The sequence below is a fragment of the Ovis canadensis genome, chromosome 1 (genome assembly GCF_042477335.2).
Source record: "Ovis canadensis isolate MfBH-ARS-UI-01 breed Bighorn chromosome 1, ARS-UI_OviCan_v2, whole genome shotgun sequence".
NCBI lineage: Eukaryota > Metazoa > Chordata > Mammalia > Artiodactyla > Bovidae > Ovis > Ovis canadensis.
The window spans coordinates 196,657,362-196,685,339 of record NC_091245.1 but is presented as its reverse complement, the minus strand read 5'-3'; the positions used below and the strand labels follow the sequence as shown (position 1 = coordinate 196,685,339).

General features: G+C 45.4%; 2 long non-coding RNA genes across 2 annotated transcripts; one reads left to right on the top strand and one right to left on the bottom strand.

Annotated features, from left to right (window-relative positions):
• The first annotated feature begins 173 nt into the window (after positions 1–173).
• LOC138434703 (uncharacterized) lies at positions 174–4,403 on the top strand. Its single transcript, XR_011254836.1, has 2 exons — positions 174–485; positions 3,980–4,403. It is a non-coding gene; the product is annotated as an uncharacterized lncRNA (long non-coding RNA).
• A 4,384-nt stretch (positions 4,404–8,787) lies between these two features.
• Positions 8,788–27,600, bottom strand: LOC138434710 (uncharacterized). The gene is made up of 4 exons (XR_011254838.1): positions 27,439–27,600; positions 25,805–25,962; positions 9,405–9,548; positions 8,788–9,035 (listed from the first exon to the last, which is right to left on the bottom strand). It is a non-coding gene; the product is annotated as an uncharacterized lncRNA (long non-coding RNA).
• Positions 27,601–27,978: the final 378 nt, after the last annotated feature.

The following is a 27,978-nucleotide window of genomic DNA, read 5'->3' as shown; positions in this document are numbered from 1 at the left end:
AAGCTCCCTGAGTCATTCAAAAGTGCAACCAGGACTCAGGACTGTGACCTGTAGGGTGTGTGTAGGTAGCCTCCAAATAGCGTATTTATGAAAATGGCACTTCCTCTCAAAGGAAATGGTTTGAATGCATCTGACATCACCCCACCAGCCCCCTACTCCCTCTTGCCACCCATGGGTACAAGTCAAGGGACTTCAACTTGCTGACCTACAGGCCTGCCCTGGAGGTTGGCGTGGGAGCTGTGGATGTGGGTTGTGGTGAAGGAAGCTGGAGGTGCGGCACAGGAAGGGAGGAGCTGGAGGGCCCAAAGTCCAAGGAGGCCTGCACTCACGGGAGGCGGAGGCCGCCCCCAGGCCTGCGGAGGGGTGGGTGTGGTGCGGCGCCCAGCCTACCAGAGGTTTTAAAGACCTGAGGGAGCCCTGGGTGAGGGCGACGGGAGGGGCTCTGCATGGAGGCTGGCAACTCCCAGAGCGGCTCTTCAGTACAGGTGAGTGTGGGAAAGTCAGGAGAGGGCAGAGTGCCACAGGGCCCTGGCTCCTGGTCCTCCTCCTGGACCTGGAGCCCCAGACACAGAGAAGGAGAGGAGACTCACTGGGGAAAGATGAGCTCTAGGGCCGCCGGGATTCAGGGGTCTTGAAGCTGGTATGGTTTGGGGGCACGTCTTTAAGAAACAATACAATGTGCCAAGAATAACACAGCACACGGCCTCAGAAGGCAGCTGGGCTCTGTGGTGAGCCATTTGACCTCCTGCTAAATCCACCCCGGGCTCACATGCCGTGATAAGACATTAACTGTTTCATTGCCAAAGCTTGTCATACCTTCCGGGGTGGTATCTTTGCGGTCCTGGAGGTACTGTGGTCTTTGGGACCTGTCAGACCAGGAAGGCCAGTCATCCATTCTATTTCCAGGGCAAGAAAGAGAGAGAGGGGTGTCCATGGTCAGTCACCCAACACAGCAGTGACGGGGCCACTGACGGGGCCCTCAGAGCCAGCCATGCACACTGATGTCCCCTCCACAAACTGGAATGAGAACTTCTCACGTATCAGGGTCGTGCTGGACACAGCAAGCACCACAGAGGCTTACATGTGACCCCAGCTCTCTAAGTGTGGTGAGGAGGCCCACACAGGCCAGCAGTTACAGTGGGGGGAGCACAGAATAGACACATGCAGGCGCCTGTGCGCACAGGAGAGCGGGTGAGAGGCACACACCAGAGGCGGCAGGCTTCCTGGAGGAGGCAACTTGAGAAGGAGCCAGAGAACTGGTCCAGCAGAGGAAACTCACCAGCCAGGGAAAGTTTCCCTGCACTGCAAACAGCCCCGCAGTGTCTACTGAACACCTACTATGATCCAAACCTCAGGCTAATCGTCATACATCTATGAAGAGGAGTCTGTACCACATTCTCCCAGGATGGGTTCTAGGATCGTCCCCATTTTACAGATAAGGAAGCTGACTCAGTGCTGTTGAAGCACTTGTAATCACTCTCACAGCTATTCAAGTGGTGGGTCTGACTGTTACAACCAGGAAGTCTGGCTCCAGAGGCCCCATAGGCCCAAAACTATGAGAGGGACAGCTTGAAGGATCTGGGGAACCGTAAGAAATTCAGCATCTCACACACAGGAAGCCCAAAGGAGGAATTTGGGAGAGGCCCAAAGTGCAGGATGGATCCTAAAGGGCCTGGAAGAACAGGTGAAGGAGTTGGGGTTGGTCCTATAAAAGGCAGGATAACAATTGAAGGTTTTCGAGTAAGAGTGCCACATGGTCAGATCTCATCTTTAGCAAGGTTATCGTAGACGTGAATACAGAAGATGGATTGGAGGCCATCCAATGGACACAGGAGGATATCTAAGGATGTTACCGCAGAGTCCTGGCAAGTGCTGAAGCAGCATCAGCTGAGGCCGAGGGACCAGCTCAGAGCTCTTCTGCCTCCAAAGACCAACTTTACCAGCCTGGGTGAAGTGGGATGAGTCAACAGGGTTAGGGGAGAGGGGGCAACGAGGGGAAGTGGGAGCAGTTTTACACCACAGTAACTGCTCTGGACTTGGGGCCACGAGACCTGAGTTCCCACAGGCCACTTTTGTGTACACAGTCAAAACCCTTCACTTGGCTGAGTCACAGTTTCCTCATCTGGAAAGTAAGCATAAGAATTCTTGTTCTGACTCAATATTTTGTGAGATTTAAGCAGCATGTATGTGAGAGATAACCCACAAGTATTATTGGCAATCCAGTGGAAGCTTTAAAATGTCTGCACAATTAAGTGACAGTCAGAGACCAAAGACATCACCTCCTTGGGCCAAAGTGCTTTCCTTTGCTTGGCGCTGGGACTCCCGGCTCAAGCATGCTCCCACCTCCACAGGACCCACTGACCCTCCTCCTCCTTCAGAGCACAGCCCAGTGTCTCCTCCTTCATGAAGCCTTTCTTCGGACTCCTGGCTGGAAATGACCACTTCTTCCCCAGAAGGAGCACTGCTTACTGCTCGTTTAGTCCCACCTCTGTCTCTGATAGAGCTGCAGTTGGCAGTGTATTCTGCTGCCCCCAGCCCCCTTCCTGCCTTTTCTTATTCCTCTTTGCCACGCAAAGAACACCTTCCATGCTTTTTTGTTGAATGGTTAAAATACCGAGTGTGTGAGAGTGACTGGGCTGTGGTTCCACAGAGAAGTCTGGGAAGAAAGCAGCCTTGATCCAGAGAAAAGGGCAAGAGGGTTCTATGTGATGACATGAGGGTCGGAAGCCTGGAAGGCTACCAATAGGCTTTCAAATTCTCCAAAGACAGATGGGAAATAATGAGAGAGGATAACTGTGTTTGCTCACAGTTACTAAGTCCCTGTTTTACGATTTGCTAAGTGTTTCCCTGAATTGTCTGGTTTAATCCTTACAACAAACCTGTAAGGAGGTAACATTTTTGTCCAACACCTCACCCAGTGCCAACAGAGACGTTGCTCAGCTAATTTACAAAAAGAAATGATGGATAAAGAAACTGGGCCCTGGAAGGTGCAGCCACTTGCTTAAGGTCATACAGTTAGTAGCCATCAGAGTTGAGATTTAACTCTTCACTACTTCATACTGCTTCTCATAGAAGAAAAGACAGGCCGTAGGCAGGTGAGGGAAAAGCAGGCATGGTGAGGGAAGGCTTCTCGCTTGCTGCACCTGTAGAAGGACCAGAATATGAAAATTCAGGAGAGAGCCTTGAATCAGGGGTCCTGCTTGGCCAACTTTTCCCAACCTGAAAAGTTAAGTACAAGTCCCCCCTTGGAGGAAGGGAGATGGTTTCAGAGTCCAAGGCCAGCACAGGCCAGCCCCTGAGGAGTCATGGAGCTTTATTTGCTTAGCTCTTTTCCAGGCATTTCCTTATCAGCATTTCTTCTAGAAGGGTCTGGACAGCTCGTTTCATTACAGGGCTCAGGCTTGCAGGAACCCCAGGGCTCAGGCTGGCAGAAACCCTGTTTATTAAAAAGAGTGGAGTGGACCCAGTGTGTCCTAGGATCTGTTCTCTGCTCCCATCACTCAGCTGATTGAGAGAAGATGGGCCACGAGACAGAGAGGGTGTGAACAGGCCAGAGAAACCCCACAGCCTTCGCCCGCCCAGGAGAGCAGGAGAGAAGCAGATCCTGCCTGACTGATCCCAGACCCCTGCACTGCCCTGCTGACATTTGATAAATGCTTCCTGTGAAAATGTTTACCCAGGAGGAAAGGGATCCTGCCTCCCCTCCCTACAACGCGGGTGGGAAGAGGGGCTGCACTGGCCCCATAAATCCTAACAACTGTCTCTGCTCACCACCCCGCCTCCCTGGTGCTCTGCAGGGGGTGGAGGGAGACAAAGGTGCCAGACACAGGGCTGTGATGGGAGGCAGGTACGCAGCCGGGGAGGGGGCAGGGGAGGGTGTCACGTCTGTGGGCTGTGCCCATTTGTCACTTCCATCTACTTTTTTTTTTTTCTCCATGTCTTTTAAATTAAGTTGCCATCTATCCTTGTTTAATCCCAGAAATCCAAGAGGAACCATCAGGAGCAGGTTTCTTTTCATTTTTCCCTGCTTGGGAAGTGATGTGACGACGGAGCTGGCAAACAGTCACAGTGGATCTTAAATCCTGTGAGAAGCATCCATGGGCCTGGAAAACACAGCTTGCTTCCCCAACAATCACGGTCTCCGGGTTCCAGTCTCAGAGGACCTCTAGGAAGCCCCGTGGACGTGTTGAAAAGAGCATGATGGCAGGAGCCGCAGAAGCCAGTCAGTGCTGGTGTCGTCACTCATCCACCCTTGGCCTTCAGCAGGCTGCAGAGCTGCCCGGTGCCTAGCTTCCCTGCCCTGCAGAGTAGAGACCACGCTCTCACCTGCACAGTCTCCTGTGAAGGCTGAGGAAAGGGATGCATGCACAGACACACTGAAACAGTAAAATGACGCACGCTCATGGGTTTGTTTGTTTTTTAGCCAAGGAAATTGGCCGAGTTCTCCATCTATGAAAAGAGTACCACAGGCTCTTCATCTCACTTTCCTGAATGTCAGGACAGAAGAGATAATAACAAATGTTTCCAAGACCTTGGGTCAATTTTTCATTTCACCAACATCCAAACAATCAGAAAATGAAAAACACCCCAAAACTTGTTTTTCCTTCTAAATAATGATTATCTCAGCCTACACTAGCACCTGAGGCAAAGCACCAAAGGCTAAATTATTTTTTAAATATCACATTCTCGGTCTTGAAGAGTTCACAACATATTTCTAGCTTAGCCTGAATATCTCTTTGACTGAAGCACACCAATTCTCAGCAGTAGTTCTAAGTATGTAACTAAACAGAGCACGTATGCCAGAAGGAAATCAGCAGCTTACTTAGAAGGCCACATCCATTGTACTGGATCAGAACTTCGGGGGGAATAGGACTGGGAAATCATATTTTAGTGTGTATGTCAGGTGGTTAAAAGTCACGCGTGCTCCCTGTTAAGGGCCTCCACTAATCTGGAGGCTCCTCAATGTGCTGCCAAAGAGTCATCAAACGTCCTCTAAGTCCTTCAGCAGCCAATCCTTGGATCCCCAAGAGGGGAAACTCAGTTCAGTTCAGTTGCTCAGTCATGTCCAACTCTTTGTGATCCCATGGACTGCAGCATGCCAGGCTTCTCTGTCCATCACCAACTCTTGGAGCTTACTCAAACTCATGCTCATCGAGTCAGTCGTGCCATTCAAGCGTCTCATCCTCTGTTGTCCCCTTCTCCTCCCGCCTTCAGTCTTTCTCAGCATCAGGGTCTTTTCCAGTGAGTCAGTTCTTCACATCAGGTGGCCAAAGTATTGGAGTTTCAGCCTTAACATCAGTCCTTCCAATGAATATTCAGAACTGATTTCCTTTAGGATGGACTGGTTGGATCCCCTTGTAGTCCAAGGGACTCTCAAGAGTCTTCTCCAACATCACAGTTCAAAAGTATCTATTCTTCGGTGCTCAGCTTTCTTTATAGTCCAACTCTCACATTCACACATGACTACTGCAAAAACCATAGCTTTGACTAAATGGACCTCTGTTGGCAAAGTAATGTCTCTGCTTTTTAAAAGGCTTTCCAGGTTGGTCATAGCTTTTCTTTCAAGGAGCAAGTGTCTTTTAATTTCATGGCTGCAGTCACCATTTGCTGTGATTTTGGAGCCCAAAAAAAGTCTCTCACTGTTTCCCCATCTATTTCCCATGAAGTGATGGGACTGGATGCCACAATCTTAGTTTTCTGAACTTTTTCCACTCTCCTCTTTCACTTTCATCAGGAGGCTCTTTAGTTCTTTGCTTTCTGCCATAAGAGGAGACCCAGACACACGCAAATCTAGTAGAGCCCCAGTCATATGACCCAACTTGCAAGGCCCCACATCCATAGATCTGATTCTGGAAAAAGCAGATGAGAGAGGCTGGGTCCAGAGCCAAGTCTTGACTAGAGACAAGATCACAACAGAGGTTAGCAGGAAGGAAGGAAGCACAGCACAATACTAAGGTAATAAAAAGGACCACTGTGCCCTACACGAAGGGCAGCACTGCAGGTGACATCAGAGTCCAGGTTTCCTGGCAGTCGACCCAGGTCACAGGAACAACGCTAGAGGCGGGCAGGGGACAGGCAAGCAAAGCTTCACAGTCTTGGGATCTAAGTGTTCTAATGACTTGAGTGTTTCATTTTACTCAGTATACAATGTCCAGGCCTTGATCTTGGAAGGGATCGATGCCTTCTTAGGTACCAGCTGAACTGTGGTTGGTCTATCAGTGGACAGGATCCTATGACTCTATCTGCGTGGTCTTAGTGTTGTACATGGAGATGTGATATTTCCTCATGTGACTGATCTCTCACTTATTTATCAAGATGACCTGAACCTACTGTATTCCAAGGAAACTGTTCATGGCAGCCTTAGTCATCCTAAGGGGACTATGAGTGAGTAGTTTTCCAGTTCCATTAGATCTTGTAGTGGTGGCCTCAGCCCCTGTGACTAAACCAGGATAGGGCTCTCCTCTCCACTTCACAGGTGAGCAAGCTGAGGCTCAGAGAGGTTAGCAAAATTTCCTAAGTCACACAGCATAAAGTTCATCAATGGGACTCCAGTTCTTCTGGCTCAGATTTTCTTTCACTGGAGTTTCTTATGAAGTCTCAGAATTTGACCTTTGTGATGTATCTAGAAGCTTTCCTCTTAGCGCCTTGGAAATCTTCTTACAAGAGCTCTTACAGAGCTCTTCCTTCTTGTGTTCTGGTTAAAAACAAATTTCATATTTAATACTTTGGCATATGAGTTAGGGTGACCAATTTTGATTTTCCCAGGACTATACCAGTTTTAGCACTTAAAGTAAGTACCCATGAAATCCCTCAGTCCCAGGCACACTGGGACAGCTGGTCACCTTACTACAAGCTCAGACCATCCCTGGCATCAGTACTATGCTTTATCTATGTTAACTCTTTATGTTAAAGTGTCACCTTAACATGTTACTCCACCAGACCTGTGCAAGCCCTTCCCATTATCAACCAAGGTGGTTTGGCCTCTGTTGTCTGACTAGTATGTACTACTTATTATCTACCATATATTTCTTGCTAAGCTGGGTACTATAGGAGATGCAACAAAGTGTAAGAAATGGGAGGAGCTGATCTTTGCTGTATTTACTAGTATTTATCTGAAGGACAAGCTATCAGTGGCTAAACAAGTACTTTGTTCTTGTTGTTTAGTTGCTAAGTCATGTCAAACTCTTGTGACCCCATGACTGGTAGCCCACTAGGCTCTGTTCATGAGATTTCCCAGGCGAGGATACTGGAGTGAGTTCCATTTACTTCTCCAGAGGATCTTCCCAACCTAGGAGTCAACCCTATATCTCCTGTGTTGGCAGGTGGATTCTTCACAGCTGTGCCACCTGAGAAGCCTAAAACAGTACATATCAAATACCAAAGTACCTAGGTATTCAATAAAGAGAAGAGAAGGCAGAGGTCATTGTGAGCCAAGGAGATGGAGGAAGGGGAGAAATGAGCTGGTATGTGTTAGACGTCTGCTGTAGCCCAGCTTTTTATATACATCTTGTTCAATCCCCTCTAACTGATGCTATCACAGCACAGCCTCCAACTTCATCCTTGCAGTATGCTCCAGAAAACATCCAACTTCCAGGATTGCTGTCTCTGGGCCTGAGGGTTTTTTGCAGAATGGAGCTGTCCACTTGAGCTGGGACATTTGTTCTCTCTGGGAAATTAACCCCCTCTGGGGAACAGCCTTCAGCCAATAGACTGAGAGGAGTCAGTGTTTAAATACCCCAACTCCCTTGCCCCTCGGGGAGAATAATTTTCAGGGCATGTGTTTTATACTTTCCAAGACTGTCTCCGCTGGGATCAAGCTGCAGCTGTCCCCAGTGGTATCTGACTTGACAGCGAACCACTAACTGATTGCCTTCCTTTCCCCATCCACTGCCCACACTTCTTGCCTGCATTCCCTCTGCCTCGCAAATATACCATTAGCACTCACATCCTCATCTCAGGATCTGCTTCCGGCCAAACCCAAACTAAGATAGCCTCAAATTTCCTGTGAAAATGGTGAAAACTGTCTCCTTTCAATTAATGGGAAAACTAAGACTGACGGAGATTAAGGAACTACTCTAGGGTTACACAGCTTATATGTGGTAGAGCTCAGGACTGAACCCACATCCTTCTGACTCCAGGTCCACACCTGTCCTGTTGGCATACTGCAAGAAGAGCTTAACCATGGGGACACAGCCCACCCTTACTCCCATACTTAAACCTCACTCAGGAAACTGGGAACTTCCCCCCAAATCAAGGCTGAAAAAGAGGCTTCTGCAATGTAAGGACAAGAATGATGGTAATAGGGGAGAAAAATCGCCACCTAGAAATCCTGTACTCCACACGTGAAGGCAGGTACAAGGCAAGAAAAGGCAAGATACCCTTTCTGCATGTGAAGATGGTGAGAAAATGTCTCCACGTTGTTTCTCGGGATCCACAGAAAATGACTTGTGCAGCCACACTTCGAATTTCTGCAGATCTTTTGTATGAAGGCGGTATGCAGGGCTGTGTCGGAATAACTGGAGTGGACAGTTAATGACAACCAAACCTGCACCGGCAAGCATGAAACCTTTACTGTGGCTCAGGGACCTGTCAGTGAACCCAGGTGAAGTTCTGGCTCAGATAAGAGGTAATGTGATCCATGTTTCAAGCAAAATGGAATTGTCATGGTCAGAAGCAGATCGATAGGGCAAATCACATGAAATCAAAAAGCCACCTGCAAAGTTTCTTCTGTTTATGTCTAGTGTTCTAGTCACCTATTGCTGCATATCAAACCACCCCAAAATCTGGTAGATTACAACAACCACTTTATTATTATTTCATAGCTTTTGCAGATCAGGAATTCAGGCTGGGCACCAACTATGGTTGCTTGGAGGTACTCAGCTGGCAGATGAGCTGGTCTGAAGGGTCTGAGATGGGTTCACACACATGGCAGGCTCATGGGTGGACATGGCTGCAGGGCTGGGCTCAGCAGGGACTGCTGATCAGAGAACTAAGTCTCCAGTGAACAAGGTGGAAGCTACATGGTTTTTGATGACCTAGAGTAAGAGGAACAAAATATGACTTCTGCCATACTACTTATCAAAGCAGTCACAAGCATACTTAGATTTGAGGGGAGAGGACTTGGGCCCATTCCCTCAATGGCTGAGTGTTTAAAAGTACAACATCCAGCTTGGGTTAGAAGCCAAGAAGGGGAGTCAGCGCCTGCAGGCTTTCTCTAAATCTGAGATTGTAGCTGCAGCTGCTTTGCCAAGGGTTTTGTGACCTTGGGCGGGAAAGAAACCAGGAAATGAGGGATCTGGCAGGGCTAAAATCCCTGCTTGCCTGACGGTGCTCCCTGCTTCTGTGTTGCAAGGCTGGCACACAGCACTGCAGTCAAGACTAAAGGGCTGAGTGAAGGCTCTCACCTGCTCAAGATGCTGGGCCCTGAGAGCTGAGAAAAAAGGAGGAGGCCAGAGCAGAAGGGTTTGGCTGATTTGAGCAGTGCGCAAAGTGAGCAAGGATCGAAAGCCTGAGAGATAATGCCTGTTGTTGCTCATCACACAGAAAATCTGCAGCAAAAGAAAAAAAAAAAAAAGATCTGCAGCTGACCTTAGGCTCAATGGGACACTCTCACCTCCCAAAGTGTCTGCATTTCCCAAGGCAAGGCCACCCTTGCCTGGGCCACCCAATTCTGATGTTACTGTCCAATCCTGGAGAAAAATCCAAGTAACAATTTCTTACACATCTGTGGATGGGTGCCTAGCACAGGTGTGTCCTCAGAGGAGGCCACCAAAAAAGTACACACATCAATTTTATGTTGGTGTTCTTTCTTTTGCCATTTACTCCATTTGAATTAGAGACCTAGAAATAGATTGCAGTGGGAGGTTGGTCATGAAAGGAAGGGAAAGAAAGGCATCTATTGTTGCCAAAAACAACTTCCTGGCGTTGAACTGTGGCCCAGCCTAGCATCTGGGAGTAGAACGGTCCAATCCCATAGAGATCCGCTCAGCCATGATCTCTTTACTCAAAGTGAATTTGAAATGTTTGATATGGTCCCAGTTGAACTAATTATTTCCCTCCATATTTGCACAGATTTAATCAAATGATGGATGGATAGACATATGTCCTAGGCACTTTCATGTATACTAATCCATCAATCCTTACAAAAACTCCAAGACATACATGCACTCATCCTTATTTTACCACAGAAGAAACTCAGAGTGAACCAAATGAACACCCAGATTTGTCTTTTTCTCAAGCCCCTTTCTATTTTCGTTCTGGCTTGGGGGTGACTCTGCGTCACCAGTCACTCCATCCCATGGGCGAGGACATGGGGAAGCAATGTGGACCCCTCTCTCTCCCCATGTCTGTCAGTAGAAAGGCCCCAACTGGTCTCCATCCTCGGTGTTTTTTCATGAACACTGTTCTTACTCTCTGATAAGGAGCTCATTCTTGCATCCTTCATCCTTTGTTACTCGGGCTATTGTGCCAGCCACCGGGCCAGTCTGTCTGTCTCAACTCCCCTGTTCTCCATCCACCCTCCACACTATAACCAGAAAGCTGAAACACAGATCTGATCATATAAGCCTCTGCCCATAAATTTTCAATCTTTCCCCACAACCTACAGAATAAATGACTAATCCTTGAGCCTGATGTTCAAGGCTGTCTATGATCTCCTCCTGATCAACATGTCCCATCTCATATACCACTATCTCCTTTCACTGGTATTTTGCAAACCAGAATCAATAAAACCCTGACCATTTTCTAGGAGAAGAGTGGAGTTCTATATAATATATTGAAATTTTCTATCTTTATTTCAGTGGTAATCTTAAGAGGAAAGCGTGTGCGCTCAGTCATGTCCAACTCTTTGGACCCCATGGACTGTAGCCCGCCAGGCTCCTCTGTCCATGGAATTCTCCAGGCAAGAATACTGGAATGTGTTGCCATTTCCTCCTCCAGGGCATCTTCCAGCCCAGGGATGGAACCCGCGTCTCCTTCATTTGTAGGTGGATGCTTCCTCACGGGTCTTCACGTTGTTTTCTGCGTTGCAGCAATCCATCAGATTACAAAATCCAAGCTAGCCAGATCCCTGCTTAGTCGGCTTGGCTCCTGTTGCCCCTTGGGTTTAGAAGGCTTCCCACATCTTCCACTTCCACACTCAGTTCCTACCCACCACCACTCCCCAGCTTCATCATGCTTCTCAGTAGGGGTAGCTCCAGGTAGAGCTTCAGGTGTTAAGATCTCCAACCTGGAGTGGACGTTGTAGGTCATTCAGTCTATTGGGCTCATTTTACAGTCAGGAAAATCTAGGCCCAGAAAAGAGAAGTAACAAACTAGGCCTAGAATCTAGGCCTCCGGACACTGTATATGGAGCTCTTTTCACATTTTGCAACTTACTGATCACCTTCCTTAAAGTTTTATTGTCCATCTTTGGACTGGATCACTGGCATGGTGGCATGCAGAGTAAATTCTCAGTTTCCCTAACATCAGGACAGACAAAGCCATAAAACCACAGTAATTACCTGACACGTTCACATGTCTAAGGGACTACAATGGACTATCCCACGGGAGTTGAATGCGAGGAGCATTTCACATTTCTGTACTTTGGACGATGTAGGCTACTCTAATGAATGCCAGGCAGATTTACTCTTGAGACGTCCAAAATTATATGCTGATTTATTGAATCTACTATAATGTCCCCAAATAAATTTTTAAACATTTTTGCAAACCAGAACATGATACAGAGGCAACATCGCAGTTAGTTCAGTGCTTTGGAGTTAGTAAATATTCACTAAATGTGAGTTGGATGAATGGATGTGTCACAGACTGGGAAGCCAGGACACCTGAGTGACAGTCTCATTCTTCTGCTCCCTGGCCACAAGGTCTTGGGAAAACCACTTGTTACTCATGAAGCCTTAGTCTTTTCATGTAAAATGAAGCATTTGGACCAACTCAGTGTCTCTGAGCTACATTCCTTACAGTTATAAAATTATATAATTTCATAAAAATGCCAAATCTATTCATACTGTTGGTGTCAATGGAAAGTAAAAATAGAATGAGTGTTTATTAACTGTTTTTGTTTTATGTTTCATTGTTTATGATATACATCACTTTACATTATTTCAGACTATTGTGTATTTTAGTTATTGCAATTAACTTTTGAAGAAAATATTATTGTAACAATAATATTATTTTTAACATAAATAAAAACTGACTTGGAGAAGCTGCTTTATTAACACAGCAAGATGTCATCTTCTAGGCTTGATTGGATTACAACTGCTTCAAGACATTGGGAAATAGGCAGTATAAAACTGATCCCTGACAGAGAGGATCAATGAGATGAGCCTTAACATACCTCTGGATTTATGCTTGGAGGCAATTCCCATCTGGAAATTATGAGCACAGTCTGCAAGCTTTGATAAGCAGAGGAGACAGAAGCCAGAGACTGGGGAAGCTGAAGAGGCTAGGAGTTGAGGATTACAATTTCACAAAAGAGGGGCGATACACAGGAAAAGAATACCATAAGTCTGCTAAGATAGCCTCTTGAGTCTGTTGAGAATTATTATGTGTATGTATAAGGTGAAACTCTACAAAATGAGGCAAAAGAAATGACCAGAGAGCAGTAAGCTGAACAACCCAGAGTTCTCACAAGGTGGAAATGGTTGTGTACCAAACAAACGGAGAATTCTTGATGATCCCCTGGGCAACTGATGGAGAGCCCAGGGGAGTCATACTTGAGTAGAGATCCTGAACTATTCCTGGAGTGAAGGTTACTCTGGACTCTGAATAGCAAAGCTCAAAGACAGGACTCAAACAGATCAAACTATTTCATGAGTAAATTAACTTCCAGCCAAAACAAAGTCTAGCACTCTTTAAAAGAAAGCAGCAAAGTCCAAATACTTAACAGTATAACTCCACAATGTCTACCATCTAATAAAAAATTACTAGACTTATAAAGAAGCAAGAATATGTTCACCCATAAACAAGGGAAAAATCAGTCCATAAAAACAGACCTATAAATGACAGAGATGATATACAAGTGTTTAAGAAATTGGACAAGATCCAACAAAGAGTCCGTAGAGAGCCCAAAATCAAACCCAGGTCTCCTGATACTTTATCATAGTGCTCCATTACTCGTGATCACCAGTCTCTCTGCCTCTGTGGCAATTGATAAGCTTTTGCCATGACAGTCCCAGTGCAATTTTCCCATATTTTTGACTTTCATTTTGGTCAGAACCTCACAAAAACTGGCAGAGGTAAATACAGATCTGAAGTCTATGAAGGACACTCTCTGATCAGGGACTAGCATCTTCACTGACAAAATTTAACAACACTGGAACAGAACTCCCCCTCCTCCCTTACTATGGCACTTACAAGGGAATTCCCCAAGGCCTTTCCTATCTCTGGCCAGAGGAGCTCTGCACCAGGGGCTGTGGTTTAAGGGAACTTAAGAATCAGCGTGTGAGCACTGGAAATACACACCAGGAAGCCAGGCCTCAACTTCAGCCCCGGGGTTGGTGAAAATTTAAGCAAGAGGTGAAGGGGAAAAGAGAACATATCACAGGCTGCTGTCAGCCTGCAGAAAGGTGTAAGGTAAACCTCCTCCTTCCCAGTGCTGGGGGTATATTCATGTGTGTGCTGCCTACAAGTTTGTGAGAAGATAGTTCAAGGAGCACAAACACAGGATCACCTCCCAGGCTGGGGGTGCAGTTTTCCTCCCTGCAATTTACTACACAAGTTGTTACCAAAGCAAATATCAAAGCCCTGCAATTTGCTAATTACAGGCGGGATCCTGGGCTTGTGGGCCCAATTAACCACTTGTTCCTCATTTTCTGTGTGTGACCCGCCGACTGCACCCACAATTACCCACTTGTCTTTTAACTGCCCTGAGAGCCGACTGACTCACCTCCAACTCACTCCCATTATCACCTCCAGATGGCCTTTGGTATCATTTTGCTTTCCAGGTTCCCCCTACTCTCCTATTATCTCTCGATCACAGGACAGTATCTTGTCTCCCTGGTTGGGGCTCCTACCTGTAGCAAGATTTCCTGGTCTTATTTCTTGCCTAGACTTGAAGGCTGGAAGGCAGGAAGCAGCTTCTGTTGGTCTGGGCATCTTGCCTAGCTCCTCCAAGGAAGTTCAGGAGGCTGTGGCCACATTCGGCCTCTGCCCCCAGACACAGAAGGAGTAAAGAAAATTACAGCTTCTCTGGATCTGGCTCACTGCCCGATTTCCTGCCCCACTCTCCAGCAATGCCCCACTGGCTCACTACCTCAGCCAGACCAGGGCTGGGTCCAGGGAGCCTCACCGCCAGTCTTAGGGAAGGAGATCCTAGTAGCTGTTAGCAATAGCTCTCCAGGGAAACACAAGCTGGAGAAAGAGAAAACCCTCTTGTGACCTTCTGCTTCTTTAGACAGGCCACCTGGCAAGCAACAAATTTCTAGCCAATTTTTTGATGCTTTACTGTATCAGTGGTTCTTAACCTCTTTTGTGCCGCAGACACTTTTGAAAATCTGATGAAAAATTCTGGACTTTCCAGCAAGAAATGCTCATATTCAGTTATCTATTTAATCATTCAACAAAAACTTAGAGCACACATATGTGCCAAGTACTATTGCAGAGACCAAAGAAACATTACTGGACAAAAATAGACAAAAATTTCTACTCTCATGGAGCTTACATTCTAACAGGAAGAAGATAGGCAGGAAATAATGAATGTAGTAAATAAGCACACATACAATTTGCTAGAAATCAGGTGCTACGGAAAAAGAAAAATTCAAGCAGAGTAAGAGAGAGATTGGTGAGGATGCAGCTATATTTTTAAATAATGTGTACTATGTTGTCCATATTGAAAAGTGAAATGTTAGCATAGAATTGAAGAATGTGAGAGGTTTCACCATGTGGGTACCTGGAGAAAGAGTGCAGAAAGCAAAAGGAACAGCCTCAAGGCAAAGGAAAAGTGAGAAGAACAGAGTAGCTGGATGGAGAGAAAGAGGGGCAAGCAGCCTTGATGGGAAAAGTCAGAGAAGCAGGGTAGTTGGGAGGACATATTAATATATTACGTAGAGCCTATGGGCTACTAAGATTTTGATTTTCACTCTGAGTTAAATCAGGAGCCATTAATGGGATATGAGCAAAGGGGTTAAGAGGATCCGGCTAAGACTCTACAATGTCAGTGACCATCGTAGGTAGCAGAAGATCCAAGTGCAGATAATGGTTGCTTGTGGGTCAGTGGCAGCAGTGGAGACCACAGGAAGACTGAGTCAAGAGGATTTCCTGAATAGCTGTGATGTGTGCAGAAAAGATGTGCATATACAGTTTCACATACAATACAGCAGTTTACCAGTCTCCTAAACCCTATTCACGGATGCAGATAAAGGGCCACTTGCACAACGAGAAAGGCAAGTGGGGAGCTCAAGGGGAAAGTGGGACTCCAGTGCAGACAGAGAGCCTTACCTGTACCTAAAAGTTTCTTTTTTGAGTTTTTTTCTTAACTGAAGTATAGGTGATTTATAATATTGTGTTAGTTCTAGGTGTACATAAAGTGACTTGGTTATACATATATATATGTATATATATATTCCTTTTAAAAATTCTTTTTCATCATAGTTGATTACAAGATTTTTAATGTAGTTCTCTGTGCTATTCAGTAGTTTTTGTTGTTTATCTATTTTGTTTATCTGTTTATCTGTTTTGTTGTTTATCTAAATCTTTGTTGTTTATTTATTTTATATATGCTAGTGTATGTCTGTTAACCACATACTCTCAATTTATCCCTCCACTACCCCTATCCCTTCGGTAACTATAAGTTTGTTTTCTATGTCTGTGAGTTTGTTTCTGTTCTGTAAATAAGTTCATTTGTACTATTTTTCAGATTTCACATAAAAGTGATATCATACGATATTTATCTTTCTCCATCTGACTTATTTCACTCAGTATGATAATCTCTGGATCTACCCATCTTGCTGAAAATAGCAATAATTCATTCTTTTTATGGCTGAGTAATAGTCCATTGTGTGTGTGTGTATGTATATATATACACACACATACACACACACACACACACCATCTCTTCTTTTTCAATTCACCTGTCAATGACATTTCAGTTGCTTCCAAGTCTAACAGTTTTATTAAAGAAATAAGATATTTAAGGTAAATATGGTAAAATATTATTATCTGGTAACCTGCATGGTATATATATGCCTGCCTATTACAGTATTTTCTATATATTTAAAAATCATCCATAATTTCTAGAAGAACTGCCCGTCTCAGGGTTTTACAGAAAGGCTTCCACTTGCTTCAGCAACGCAGTGAGGAGGAATCAGCTCAGCCAGTTCTGCTCATAATCCTGCCATGACACCTGGCTGAGTATGCTTTACCTCTCCGACTTTGGCTCCTTCCCTTCCTTCCAGCAGCTCAGAGTCAGAGGTGAGATAAGTCAAGCTGCTACTGCTGCTGCTAAGTCGCTTCAGTCGTGTCCGACTCTGTGCGACCCCAACGACGGCAGCCCACCAGGCTCCCCATCCCTGGGATTCTCCAAGAACACTGGAGTGGGTTGCCATTTCCTTCTCCAATGCATGAAAGTGAAAAGTGAAAGTGAAGTTGCTCAGTCATGTCTGACTCTTTGTGTCCCCATGGACTGCAGCCTACCAGGTTCCTCCGTCCATGGGATTTTCCAGGCAAGAGTACTGCAGTGGGGTGCCATTGCCTTCTCCGAGATAAGTCAAGAACTAACACAAAAACCAAGGGCTTCCCTGATGGCTCAGTGGTAAAGAATCTGCTTGCCAAGCAGGAGACGAGAGTTCGATCCCTGGGTTGGGAGGATCCCCTGGAGAAGGAAATGGCAATCCACTCCAGTATTCTTGCCTGGAGAATCCCATGGACAGGGGGCTACAGTCCACAGGGTCACAAGTTGTCAGACACGACACAGCGACTAAACAACAACAACACAAAAACCGCACTATATCGAATAGAGTGCAGAAGAGGAAGCAGAGGGTGATGGCACTGGGGAAGCCTGGGGCAGGCCTCCTAAGGCAGACTCTTGGCAGGATTCAGAAGAACAATGGGCAGACTAGGTCTCACAGAGAGGTGGGAGCCTGCCCAGCTAGAGGCAGCTTTAAGAAGCCAGGCACAGTGAGGGGGCAAGCAGAGGCCCCAGACACCTACTCTGCTCTGGCCAATTTGAGGAAAGTAAGCTGATTTCTTCCTCTATCAACTTAAAGCGAAAAGACCAGATGGGAGGAGCTTTCAGAGCCCTGCGGTCGCCCCAGTGTGGCCAAGAGGGCCCAGGGGTGGAAAAGCTTGGATCCAGGACAAAAGCAAGCTCAAACATGCAGATAAGGGCGACTTCAGGCCTCAGGGATTAAGGCTCTGGAGCTGGGTGGAGTCTCCTTGTTGACCTGGTGGGGGGACCTCCTCAGGGAGCAGGAGACTGGGGAGGCTCCCCTGGTGGCTGTGCGTCACCCACTTCAGGCCATGGCCCTCAGACAGCACATTCCTGACAATCTGCAGACCTATCACAGAGCCTGTGGGGAGGTCCTCTGCTGCCCACAATTTGCAAAAACTTGCCGTGTCACAAGCCCTGATGAGGAGCCAAGAGAACAATTTCCCAGGCCATGGCTTTAACAAGACCATGCTTCCTAATGACTGGTTTTCTTCTCATTAAATAAAAAAGAGGGGGAGAGAAACCAGTGATTACTCCTCCTTATAGTCCCACCTTCCATTTATGTGCGTCTCTCTTCAGAGGAGCTCAAAATGCTTTGTGTATTATTGTCTATTTTTTCCCTCGTAATGTCCTTGAGATTCCTCCGGGTGGTTATTATACCATTTTACAGCTGGGAAAGGGGATGTGGCTGAGGTAACGCAGTGTTCCGCACCCTCACCAGCTACGGTCAGTATTTTGAAGCTCTTACAGGAAACCTCCTCATATGTGAAAATAAAGTCGTCGCCTAGGAAATAAACTAGGCTAAAGCAACACATAAACTGCCCACTTTACAACAGTAATTAACACTATTTAATTCTCACAACAATCCTATAAAACAGATAGCAATACACCCATCCTACATATGGGAACAATGAGATTCAGAGAGGCAAAGTAAGCTGACTAGAGTTGCCTAATAATAATAGATCTAATCGTAGTAAAAGCAGAAGCTAATTATTAAGCAACTTACCATGTGTCAGGCATCTTACCTCTATTAACTCATTTAAATTCTTAACAACAGTCCTCTAACGTGATTATCAGTATTAGGACCATTTTGCTGACAACAAAACCAAAGCACAGCAAAGTTAAGTAACTTGCCAAAGGTCACACAGCCAGTAAGTGTAAAGGATCCCACAAAAGGTATCATGTCCCACCACAGTTAACCCGTCTAAAGGAACACTGTACTCTGAGGGTTGGACTGGTAACACCCAGGTACAGCCCCAAGGCTGCTCTGTGCCCTGATCACTGTCCTCGTAAAGGTGGGTGGCAGTGGCACCTTCTGCACTGCTGCTGTGAGCCAGGACCCGCACTCTGGTACCCGGAGTGGGAGCCACATGGAAAAGACTCTTCCTGCCTCGCGGTAGGCGCATGCACGTATACTTTCACAGGTATAAAATGGCACCAGAGAGGCCATTACCATAAACAGGTAATAGAACCTGTGAGTGAAGATTAGTCTAGACAGACATTCAGACCAGTGGGAAGTGAACTTCCTGAAGTTTGTGTGTGTGTGAGGAAAGTGAAGCGTCTAGCTCTTCCATACTGCAGAGAAATGAGCCTCCCAACCATTCCAGAACTTTGGCTTTCTCACTGCCCTCTCCTCCAAAGCGGCATCCTCTAACGACTCATCCCACTCTTTATTCCTGCACACCATAAAGGGGATGTCCCCTGTCCTTGGGATCTTCCAAGCAAGAATACTGGAGTGAGTTGCCATATCATCCTCCAGGGGATCTTCCCAACCCAGGGATCGAACCTGCATCTCCTGCTTGACCACTAAGCCACCTGGGAAGCCTTATGTCATGCTCACACCCCTCCTTTTTTCAGACTAATACTTGTAGCCGCTTGACTACAACCCTCACCTCTTGTCACTGCCTGTCCTATGACTTTCCTATAAGTCGAATTGCCAGGGAACCCTTCCAGGGAATGACAGGGTGAGTATTAACAAACCATCAACATGTCCAAAGCAAGACATACACAATTCCTGATAAATGTTGTATACACACCCCCACCCCCACCCCGGCCATGGGCCCCAGCTCGTTCCGATTAAGTCAGGACATTTCAGAAGATCCTGACTTTGTCACTTCTTATTTCCCAACTTCTCAGAGCTTGTTTCTCCACCTTGCTGAGATACGGTGTGCCAGGAGAGGAATTCAAGAACACAGGATCTTTCGTCCAGTGAGCACAGCAGTTACAAGCACAGACTGCCTAAGTTTTAATCCCAGCTCTACCATTTACTAGCTGTGTGATCCTTAGCAAGTTACAGAACCTCTCTGCGCCTCTTCTGTTGCCTGGAGATCGGTGATAATAATTCTGCTTTTGGACTGTTGTGAGGACTAAGTGAATTATTGCATTAAAATGGTTAGCAGAGAGGAAGCACCCAGTAAATGTTAACTACTACGATGGAGCCTCTTTCAGAGTCTTTCCCTGAAAGAACGGGTTATCTTCTGTCAGTTTCAACTTTGCACACCAGCACTTCAGGCAGGTAGGGGCACTTTTAAAGTGACAACCTGAATCAGTTTGGGGGAGGGAAAGATTTTATTAGAAAGATTTCTTCTTGTAAGGGTTTAAATTTTCTCAGCCCCTGTTGCCCACATAGTATCGGCAGAAAAGAAAGGGAAAAAAGAAGGAAAAATCAAGTCCTGAGGCGCATCCCAGGGAGGATGGAGAACCAGACTCGCTCGGGTCTCCAGGAAGATCCCACGGCCGGCTTCGCCCCCGCCCCCACTCGGCCAGACACTCGAGGCTCCACCGCAGATGCTCAGACCCTTCAGAAACGTAACACCAAGGAGGGCTAGTGAGTTCCCAGAGCCTCTCAGGCACGCGGTCTCTCTCCCCACCGGCAGCGCCTTAAATGCCAGAAGACTTGCCAAAGATGGAACTGTTTTGTTGGGAGCTCGGGTTTCTCCCGCCGCGAGGCTGAGCCGGTGGCGCAGCTGCTCAGAGGTCACGCCCGAGACACGTCCGCACAAGCCCGCCCGGGGGCTGGGGACGCGGGGGCGGCCAGCTTCTCCGGGGACCTGCCGCGTCTCTGTTCCCATCTTCGTTTCACAAACACACAACCCGCGGAGGCTGCTTTCCTCTCCCAATTGGGATACTCTTTTTGCAAAACAAAAAGGATGCAGAACAAAACAAAAAGACCCCAAGGGAAAAGAAACGTTTCTTTAAAAATGCTAATCGTGAGCTTTTTTTGTTTTGTTTTTCTTAATTGTTTTGGAATTCAGCTTGTGTGGGATCTGGAGCTCTTTTTCAAGAAATGGCGGAAAGAAAAAAAGTCTAAATTTGGTATAGGAAACCTGAAGCCATTTAACCTTGAGAAGTTAGTCTTCATTTTCTGTTACTTAAAATATTTGCGTTTGTATGCTTAGAGCCCTATGCATATGATAAAAATAGAAGGCACTGATCAGTTAACCACCTGTGTTTTCCTTGCATGGCATATTTTCCACTGTAAACAAGAAAACACAGATTGGAAATCCATTCATTCCTTCCTAAGAAGTGCTTCAGTTGGGGTTTATTTGTGTTTTCAATCAATGGAAACCAAAAACAACCTTTGCAAGATTATTTCATGCAAAGAAACTCTAACATATCTTTTTATCCCCTCTGCAGCTATTTCTACATAAAGTCCAAGATTTTTTAAATGCAGTTAATAATTATAATTACTATTTAATTTACTGAGCACATACTATATGTTTGACTTATTTGTGATAAAGCTGGGAAGGAGTTCTTAATTCCTGTTTTACAAGTGAGAAAACTTCAGAGAGGATGTGTGCATTTAGTTGCTCAGTCATGTCTGATTCTTTGTAACCCCATGGACTGTAGCCCGCTAGCCTCATCTGTCCGTGGAATTCTCCAGGAGTAGGTAGGCTTTCCTTTGTCCAGGGATCTTCCAGAACCAGGGATCAAATCTGGATCAAATCTAGCTAATCAATGATGCAGTCTTTATGTTCATGCCAGTCAGGTCCGAGAGCAGCAAAGCTGTGCTCTTTTCACCACCATAATCCATTTCCTAAACGGATACTTAGGAACACAAAGGTGTATCTGATCTTTTAATTTGCAATATAACTTTTAGGGGCGGAGGCATACAGTGAAAGGCACTGGTTTCTAGAGCTTGTGCTGCCTATGTTATCTTGTGTGTGTATGTTTTAACCTTTTTAAAAATTTATTCTTAACTGGAGGATAATTGCTTTATAATGTTATGTTGGTTTCTGTCATACAATGACATGAATCGGCCATAAGTAAACATATGTCCCCTCCCTCTTGAACCTACATCTGCTCCCCTCACTCCATCTCACTCTTCTAGGTTGCCACAGAGTACCTGGTTGAGCTCCCTGCCTATATTGTCATTCAACCTTAATAAGACTCTCTGCCTTAGTGCCCCCTCTCTACAATGAGAAATTCTCTCTAAAGTCCTATCTAGCTCTAACATCGGAAGATCTATCCTAAATTAAAAGATCAGACTCTGTTATTGAACATGGCATAAATTAATCACTGTGTTCCTGATTCCCAGATTCCTTTTATCTAACTGTGGATTTTCAACACTGGCTGCACATTAGAATCTTCTGGAAGAGCTTTTAAAAATACAGATGCTCCAGCCACACCCCCAGAGATTCTGATTTAATTGGTCTGATGTGTGGACCAGGCCTGGGTATATTTCAAAAGCTCCCCAGGTGAATGTGTAGCCAGGATTGAATATTGATCTAACCTAGTGAACTACTCCAATTTCACCCACCCCAGTTGTGCTTTTATAAATGTAGTTGCTGTAACTGGAATTCCTTTTTATAAAATCTAATAACACTAGTGCTACCGAAGTCTATCTCAAAACAGAGTTGAGTGTTTTACTTTATTTGTGTAATTTGCTTAAATAAGTTAAGGCATATCACCAAAACTTTAAAATGCTATAAAAGTGTGTGTATGTGTGTGTGTATTGTTGAGATAATAGAAGATTCTTTCTTTAGGGGTAGAGACAGAAATTACAATAACCAGAAGGTTCTAGGTTAATCTGAGTCAATAATTGATTGACCAGGTGGAAAAATCACACAAAATATTTACTTAACCCAAGGGTAATACCCATTCTTTGGAAACAGCCTATTTTAGACCTGGTCTAAGAGACAGGGCTGAGCTGGAGAGAGTAGAAGTATGGAAGTCTGGATAAGAGGTCAACTTGGAGCCATTTTTATCCCAGAATGCCCCAGGCTATTTTATGTACTATTAGTCTCCAATTTGGTATCTATTAGAGGGATGCAAATTTTCCAAAGCTCTCCATCTAAAAGTAACCCAATGACAAGCACCCAGGGAAGTCCGAACATGCTTAAAAGTCAAAAAAGATTTACTTTTTCTTTATGGAAGAATTTAACCATTTCTTGATATATGGAAAAAAATCTAGAGAGTTTGTTTCATAAGAAGAGCCTGTTATAATTTCACTGTTCATTTAACTTAGACTCTTCTCTTGTTACATTGTATGAACCTACAAAGCACAGCACTCCACCACCACATAGCTCTCTCCCTCACACACACACACACACACACACACACACACACACACACACACACACACATACACATAATGGAAACATAGTTTTGTCATTCAACCTCTGGCAACATAGTTCCAGTGACTTAAATACTAGCAGGTGGTATTAACCAATACTGTAGTAAGAAAAGTGATGTCTCTAAACATCTTTGGTGGGACTGACATTAAAACAGGAAGATTGGGTGGTTCTGTGGACTTTAGCCTTTACCTGTTACTTGTAAACAATCTCAACCAAATGAAAAGGACACAAGATTCTACTTAATATAAAAATGTGTGAAATCGCCTTACTTGTTAAACTGCTGAGCTTCCCCTTGGCAAAAGAAAGATTAACATTTCTGTATAGGGAATGGTTTTCAACTTGCCTTCCAGCTCCAGTATTTACATGCTAGTCAAGTTCTTCTGGATCAGTTAATCATCGCATGAATAAATCTGCAGCCCAAGATCGTGTTCTTTAAAAAAGTTATAATCCAAAGAATGGACAAGGCTTGGGGGAGAGGGTCTTATCCTAATCACTGGAAGGTGAAAAGCCCAGAAAGATGCAGAAATATTCTCTAATGTAAATTTCCATGATAAACTCTGGGTCCAAAAAAGAAAATCCTTTCAGGACGAGAACAAGGCAGGAGTAAACTCATTAAAGCTTACTTACATGAGGAAACTATGGGAAAACATCTTGTCAACACAGATCCATTGTCCGGCATAGATCAAAGATGAGTCTATGCTTTTAAAAAGTTAAAATTTAAAAAAATCAGGTAGGAGAGAGGGACTTTGAAGTAACAGGGAAGTTGTCATTTCTTGTGTGAACTACAGAGATCAGATCAGAAACAGTGACCTTGAGAAAAGAAGCTAACAGTACAGCTTCGAAAGCGGGAAATGGTCTTTTAAATCTCTTTTACTTGTAATGATACATAGTCTGATAGAAGTAGCCTAATAAAAGTGTGTTTCATTTCTGTTTCATCCAATAAACATTTATTGATCACGTACTATGTACAAGGCACTACACTAAGCACAAAGATACCAAACGGTATCCTTGGTCTCATTTTGGTATCTTACTCAGTCTTCCTCAAGATGCCCAGACTCAGGTGCCATTGCTTATGGTGGAAATTCACATGAGGCATTAGGATAACCACAGTTTCACAGCCAATAACTTGAGCTGTGAGCACTTCAAGGCTTGGGGTTCAAGAGGGTTGGGAGTAACTTGGACACGCCTCCTACTCTGATCATCAGGTCAATCCAATCAAAGATCCCTAAGACCCCACCTTGGACAAGAACTCATGGGCGGTGCAATGGAGCAGGGAGAGATGAACATCTTCCAGAGGTTCCCTATGTTTCCAGGAAAGAAGGGAAACAAGACGAGTTACTGTAATGAGAACTTGTACTGGGAAGTAAAAACTGCTTGCTAATCAGTTCTCCCCAAGAAGAACTAGATAGACTTGAAATGCTTTGGAAGAATAATGCTTTTAAAAGCTCAATAGGTTAAAACACTTGAATAACAAATTAGCTTTGCCAGCCAGTTACTGAGTGGCTTTCCTTTAGTACATTGGGCTGATCACAAAGGATATACTAACCGGCTAAATATCACAGACATTTAACCATTTGCAGAGAAGTTTTAGGAGCCATTACTATAATGTTATGGGTTTTTTCAGGGAAAGCTAAGGACTGGTAAATGTGAATTCAAATGCTGGTTAAAAGCCTAACTAACCACTTCTAGACAAGAATTGGAGCCCAAAGTGTCACTGAGGGAAATGCTACAGCATTCCAGCTGTCCCCCAGGTCCTCCCCAACCATCCGACTTGGATGGCTGTGACTGTAGCTAAATTCTCACCTGGGCTGTATCCCTGGATCTCCCACCATAACCAGCACAGTCTGGAGTGGTTCTCTGCTTGGGGTTGGACTTCCCAGTTGGTCTGTGAGACCCAGACACTAGAGATCCCATCTCTCCTGCTCACCTCCCTGTTCTCCTACCAGAGGGCCATCAGCTTGATGACCTGGAGACCTGGACCAAGTCCACTGTGACCACTGGCTAGTAGTTAACCTTTTTGTCTGGACTATAGTGTCCCCATGTATAAAGTAAAGAGGATGGGTTATACACTCTTTGAGGCCTGTCTCTAATACTCTATGAGTAAATTATTTCCAGCAAATGCCAAATCTCTCTCTCTCCCTCTCTCTACACATGCACGTATACACAGAAACACACATACCCTCCCACCTCACTTCTCCTTTCTTAAGAGTCAAACAAACAACATCAAACACACACCTGTCCAGATGAATGTTTCTAAGACTGGTATTTGATTGTAACAATATCAACATGACAGTGACCCCCAACTTCCACTGAATATGAACAATTCTTTATCGTTTCCAGAACAATTTCACATCGGATCTGACAGAATTCTACAGTAACATGTCCCCTTGGGCCCATTTCACAGAATAGGGTTTGATGCCCTCACATCACTAGCTAGTAAGTCATCTCTCCTCCCCAGGGGCTGCTGGCCCTCCCTAAGGGGCACCAGGCACAGCTGCACACCCTTTCTCTCAGCTCGAGTGGGAGGAAGGCAGGGAGGGAGCAGTTGAAGTCCCAAAAGATGAAAGAGCAAGTGGAAGAGATGGAAAAGATGGAGAGAGGATAGGAGCGCAGCCCCATTCCCGAGACTGGTGACGAGCCCTCCAGTTGCAGTCTGCCCTCTGCTCACACAGTCTCATACCTCCTGGGATCTGGAAGCTGAGGACTATTCTTCTGACCCTCACCACATCCCTGCCCTCCCCTGCTCTCCTTCCCCTTCTTAGGCTGCCCTAAAAAGAATGTCCACTGCAATCTCTCTCCAGCTGTTTGATCTTTTTAAAAGTTTCTCATTTGTTTGTGGCATATGCTCCAACCAAAAAATAGACCTTGGGCATTCAGGATGGGGAAGAGTATTAAATGGCAACAGCCAGCCTCGTGCCAAGGGTGTGGGCAGCCCCTAGATATCTCTGATGACCAGATGTCCTGGATTTGCCTGGATGGTCCTAATTTAAAACATTCTAGCCTCTTGTCCCCGTAAGTGACTTCACACTTGTCAGACCATGTGTCCCTATTTAGGGTTTGGAAAATAAAGTTACCAGATGGATACCTGATATCCAAGTGTCAAAAAGGCCCAGTGTCAGCATCACGGGGATGGCAAGAGGACACACATTGGAGCCAGATGGATCTGGGGTCAACCGGCTCGGCCACTCATTGTCTACATAGCTTTAAGCAGCTCTTCTTCTTTATGAGCCTCAGTTTCTTCATCTAGAAAATAAATAATTTTTCTATAAGTCAGTCCCATGGACTTTGCTTAGAAAAACCACTGCTCCACAGACACTTAATATCTCCCAGATGTTTCTGTCTGTACCATCATTTTGTTTGGATTTTGGTTAAATCTGGTGTGTTACTATTTAAAGCATTAACTTTAATTGTATGGTTCGGAGTGCCATCTTAAACAGCAATGATAATAGCAACCAAAATGTCCAACAGATATCAAATGACCTTCCTTATTTCTGCCTGCTCACCCATTCCAAGTGTTTCTCAGTCCTTAGAACTCATTCAGATCCATTCTCCACTGTTCCCTAACAGCTCAACAGTCTCATGTAGGCTGATCTTGCCCTAGCCAGGTTGAGGAGATGGGAGGTGGAGGCGCCTCATCCAGATTATTGCTGGAGTTCCAGCTGCTTTCATCTCTGCTCTCACCTTGCATTAATCCACTCATCACCAGTCCAGCACCTGGAACTTCCTTGGGCCCCTCTGACTACTTGGTACCCAGGGGCCAAGGAAGAGGTGTCCACTGTGGAGCCGGCCAAGTGCCACTGTTAATCCTGGCATGCCACTAACTCACTGTTGGCCTTAAGTCTGGTCACTTGACCTTTCATAGCCACAGCGGCCCCCTCTGAAGACTAGGGTTAGGTTTCTTATATCTGGTGCCTATGAGGAGCATATTCAAAGCCTTATTGTTGTCCTATCATTGAATCAGTGTTTCCTCCTTCACTCCTATTTTCAACTCCTATTTTCAGGCACATGAAGCACAGACCAAGCATTTTAAAAGAGCCTCCAAACACCCAGCATTCAAAACCGTCCATAATCTGGCCATGCCCCCAGATTCTTAAACCTATTTCTCACCCAGCACATACTTCTGGTACCAGCTATGCCAGGTGCCTCATGGCCTGCTCACCCCTGCCACTGCCCTTCTGCCCAAGCTATTCCCTTCACCAGGCATGCCCTCTGCCCACCTAGCCAAGGAGGTCTCTTTCTAGACCGAGTTACACCTTTTCCCCACTTCTATGGACTGAAATGGACGTGCTCTCCCCCAAATTCAAATGTTGACCCCTAACATCATCCCTCATGTGAACTATATTTGGAGATAAGGCCTTTAAGGAAGTAGTTAAGGTTAAATGAATTTATAAGGGTAGGGCCCTAATCTTATAGCACAAGTGTCCTTATAAAAAAAGAGGCCTGAGAAAAACCTTTTTTCTTTTTTTTTAGCAGAAAAAGTTTTTTTATTGTGAGGCCAAGCAAGGAAAATAGGTGGCTCATGCTGTTGCCAAAATCTTGGCTCTCTGCATAGGAATGCCAAACAGAAATTCAGACAGAGAGTTGTGGAGAAGGAAAGAGTGGTTTTATTACTTCGTCAGGCAATGTGGGGACACAATAGGCTAGAGCCTCAAGTACTGTGCCCCCGAGAAAAATCTTATAAGAAAAGACTCCCCCACTGTCCCCCCGCCCCAATCCTACCTGGGCCATGTAAGGACACAGTGAGAAAGTTGCAATCTGTAAGCCAAGAAGAGAGCTCGTACCAAAACCCAAACTGGCCAGCAGGTTGATCTTGGCCTTCCCAGCCTCCAGAGCTACGAGAAGCAAATGTGTCTAGCCTCCTAGTCTATGGCCGTCTGTTATGCAGCTCAAGTAGATGGACACACCCACCGTCACTGTTCTCTCCTTCCTCAGAACCTTGTGTCATTTGTCACCTACCCCTCACTTGATAGCACTAAATTAGTGACACTGTCTTGCTGACTCAATAATTTCCCCCACACACGCCCATATTGCTCCCCCGATAAAGAGAGAAGCTTTCTGTAGGTAGGAACAAGAGGACGTATATCAGCCGCAGGCCCAGCACAAAGCATGGCACACAGCAGGTGCTCAAGACATGCTTAGCAGGTTACAAGTCACGCCCTGATGGAAGAAGAAAAATGGTCCTGAGAAGACAGGAGTCTTCTGTCCCACCATCTCAGGACACTATTAGGAGCACACACTTAGACACACCCAGACATTTAT